The following is a 4,282-nucleotide window of genomic DNA, read 5'->3' on the forward strand; positions in this document are numbered from 1 at the left end:
ACAGTGAATTAAAATGTAATCATAAGACCCAAACCCAAGTAAACATAGGGAAACTCTAAATATTGTCAACACACAATAGCTTTTGGGTAAGATTCCAATAGCAATAGTCACAAAAATAAAAACAGAGACATTTGAGTATATCCAACTAAGATACTTCTTCACAACAAAGTAAACATCAGAGTGTAGATACAATGAACAGATGGCAGGAAAAATTAAAACTCTGAATGTTTACAGATTTCCAGAACATTTACATGAATTGGAAAAACTCCAAAAAATACAGTGAAGAAACAGGCAAGGATCTGAATAGACATTTCTCAGAAGAAATGTACATGGTCAAAACATGTGAATATGCCCGATGTCACTAGCCATTATGTAAATATAAATCAGAACACCATATCAGTCTCCAACACCTGTGGGAGAATACAACACTCAGGTGTTTGTGTGTGCAGCAAGTGGGTTTAGAGGACCCTGTTCACCTCTGGAGAGCAGAGCCTACAGGGAGGTAAAGAAACCTTACTGCGCAGGGGCATGCTAATCTTCTCTGTATCATTCCAATTTTAGTATATGTGCTGCCGAAGCGAGCACATGTGCTGCCGAAGCGAGAAAGAGATGAAAAGAATTTATCTCAGCTAGCCACTAATATTCAAGAAACAAGGTCTTCAGGAAAGCCAACTCAACTGACATTTTCATGTCATTGTTAAATAAAGGAAAAATTATCTAGGTTCAGCAATACGTAGTTTATAAGAGAAAGACTACAGAGTAATTTCCTTGGCATAGAAATAACTTTTTTTTTTTTTTTTTTTTTATCCATGAGGGCTTGCTATCACCACCACACACCCACATCCCATATACAAATGCCTGGCTTGAGTGGTAGCTTCTCTGCTTTGAGGCAAGTTTCTGCTAGTGTGCACCCTGGGAGGAGACGGAGGATGGCAGAAGTGCTTGGGTCCCTGCACCCAAATGGGACATCCAGAATGAATTCCCAGTTCCTGGTTTTGGCTTGGTCAAGCTTTGGCTATTGCAAGTGTCTGGGGAGTGAAGCAGTGGTTCCCTCTTCCTGTCACTCTGCCTTTCAAATCAATAACTGTTGTTGGTAATGACTAATAATGATATTCACTGATTGTCAAATTTTGAATCTATTAATTATAGACAATTTCTCTTTGTATTTTTAAACTTTCATAATGTTCTGTAGCCAATTTCATCACTAGAAATAAAAACTTTTCCTCAAAAAAAAAAAAAAAAAGAAACCTTACTGCTTTCCTAATGTGCTTATTAAGTTCTTGACCAGCGCCTGTTAGTCTTGCCACAAACTTTCTAGTCTTACTACTTTCCTTCTTCTTCTTCTTCTCTGTGACTTGTAAAATAGTATACATTCTATATACTGTGGATACTTTTGATTTATTTTATTCCTTCGGTCTCCTATGAAGTTCCTCCACAAAAGCACAGCCCTCAAAATATTCATTCATTTATGCAGTCTGCAGATTTCATGAGCTACTAAATTCCAAGTAGTATGTTAAAGGCAAGATCTGGGCCTAAGAGAAAAGTGGTCTAAATTCTGTGCCTAGAAGAGGATTTGGGACATAGTAGAACTTCAGTGAAGTGCTATGTGAATGACATGCACTCATTAAATGAGTAATCTAAAGCATACACTTCATTTAAGCAACACAGCAGCCCTACTCACCTCAGGTAGAGCAATTGAGAGGAATAATGTGAACAAAAATAAGACATCAATAAGTTGAATAATAACAGAGAAAAAACAAAATGAGATAGATGCCAACATTACTGAGCTATTTTTGAGGAATTAAATTGATAGAGGGGCTGGCATTGTGGCCAAGTGGGGAAAGCTGCAATCTGTGAGGCCAGCATAACATCTGAGTTCCACTTTGAGTTTAGGAATCTCCACTTCCAATTTAGCTCACTGCTAAACACCTGGGAAACCAGCAGAAGATGGACGAAGGACTCAGGTCCTTGCCACTCATGTGGGAGACTTGGATGAAGCTCCTGACTCCAGCATGCCCCAGGCTCAACTGTTGAAACTCTCTGGGGTGTGAGCCAGCAGATGAAAGCTATCTATGTCTTTCCCTCTCTCTCTAAATCCACCTTTCAAATAATAAAGATTTAATAAACAAATTAACTGATTTCAAAATACACAAAAACATGAACAATACTATATCATTTTTATGCCAAACTGATAAAAAATAACAAATGCTAGAGAGCACATGGGAAAAGAAAACCACCATATATGGTAGGTGAAAACACAAGTTAGTACAGATGTTATGCAGAACAGTATGGTCATTCCTTAAAAAGGATAAAAATTGGGGCTGGCGCTGTTGTGCAGTGAGTTAAAGCCCTGGCCTGAAGGGCCAGCATCCCATTTGGGTGCCAGTTCTAGTTCCAGCTGCTCTTCTTCCAATACAGCTCTCTGCTATCTCCTGGGATAGCAGTAGAAGATGGTCCAAGTCCTTGGGCCCATGCACCCATGAGGGAGACCCAGAGGAAGCTCCTGTCTCCAGGTTTCAGAATGGCATAACTCTGGCCTTTGTAGTCATCTGTAGAGCGAACCAGCTAATGGAGGACCTCTCTGTGTCTCTACCTCTATTGTAACTCTTTCAAATAAATAACAAAAATTAAACTAAGATAAAAATTGACCTACCATGTGAGAGTCATCTTGCTCTTGGCTATATAGAATAAGGAAATTTTATTAGAAGGAAAGGAGGAGAGCATATCAAAGATACAGCAATTTTCCCATAACACAGCCACTATAACACAGTTCACTGCAGCCAGGATGTGAAACCAATCTAGCTGTCCATCAGTGAAAAACAATGGACAGGGCAACCTCTTTTAGATACAAAAAAAGAACAAAATATTATTAAATTAATTGAAATAAGCCAGAAGCAGGAACACAAATGTCACCTGGTCCTTGTCACATGTGGAAGTGAAAGAAAATAATGGATCTGAACACAGAACTGTGATTACTAGAGGCTGAGAAGGGAAGCAGCTAGGGATAGAGGGGGATTGGATAATAGGTATCAAAAATCAAAGAGGCAGAAAGAACTTCTGGTGTTCCATAATATAATGAGATGACTACATTCAACCATATTAGGTTCTGTGTAAAGAACTGAAGGAGAGGAGCTGGTAGTCTCAAATCATGGAGAAGAATTAGAAACTGTAGTTGCTTGGGGGCCAGCATTGTGGCACAGTGGGCTAACACCCTGGCCTGAAGCACCAGCATCCCATGTGGGTACCAGTTCTAGTCCTGGCTGCTCCTCTTCTGATCCAACTCTCTGCTATGGCCTGGGAAAGCAGTAGAAGATGGCCCAAGTCCTTGGGTCCCTGCACCCAAGTGGGAGATCTGGAAGAAGCTCCTGGTTCCTGGAATCAGATTGGCAGAGCTCCGGCCATTGTGGCCATCTGGGGAGTGAACCGGCAGAGGAAGGCCTCTCTCTCTCTCTGCTGCTACTTCTCTCTGTAACTCTGTCTTTCAAATAAATAACTCTTTAAAAACTTAATAAAACTGTAGTTGCTTAGCTTGATCACTTTTTACTGCATAAATGTGTGCAAATATTGCACTACACCCTGTAATAATGCATGACTAGGACACATTAATCACAAATTATTTCAATGAAATTTTAAAAATTAGAAGCATTTCTTTATATTAACAATGAACTATTTGAAAATGAAATTAGAGAAACATTTCCATGCATAGCAGCATAAGAACCAGGAACCAATGTCTTCAATGTTATCAGTGATGAATCAGATTCACAGCCCCCAGCACTCAGTTTTTGCCATATACTTTACCATGGCAATTGTGGGCATATAGTAGTAAATCAATGGACAGGAATCCTTTGTCTCTAAATCTGCTAAATAAATAAACAAGGAATTCATCAAAGAAAAAGAGATATCAATTTGGATGCCAGGCACAAAAACACATGCACTTGAGCTATCCTCCAGTTTGTGATGCCAACAAATCTTTCAGACATGTTACATTTTCAGAGACTTTTCTGTAATCTTGCTAAGCTTTCTGGAAATCTGCCTTATAGCAAAGGGTTTCCCAATTCCATTACACTCATGATTTTTCTTTTGTGTGATATATTAGTTTACCATCTAGAGATAATTTATGGTACAAAACTTTTCTATGCATGCATGTTTTCTCATTTGTGAGTCTATTCATGGGAATTGAAGACTGATTTATAACAGAAATACATTTTCCAAATTCATTGCATAGACTTTTGTTCCTTATGAATTCTCTGAAGTCTGTTGATGTCTAATTTCTGGCTAAAGG

At 38.9% G+C, this 4,282-nt stretch overlaps 1 pseudogene; it reads right to left on the minus strand.

The window, feature by feature from the left end:
- Window positions 1-517: 517 nt before the first annotated feature.
- Window positions 518-585, minus strand: LOC138848097 (U6 spliceosomal RNA; annotated as a pseudogene).
- Window positions 586-4,282: the final 3,697 nt, after the last annotated feature.

This window comes from Oryctolagus cuniculus, unplaced genomic scaffold (genome assembly GCF_964237555.1).
Source record: "Oryctolagus cuniculus unplaced genomic scaffold, mOryCun1.1 SCAFFOLD_79, whole genome shotgun sequence".
NCBI classification, from domain to species: domain Eukaryota; kingdom Metazoa; phylum Chordata; class Mammalia; order Lagomorpha; family Leporidae; genus Oryctolagus; species Oryctolagus cuniculus.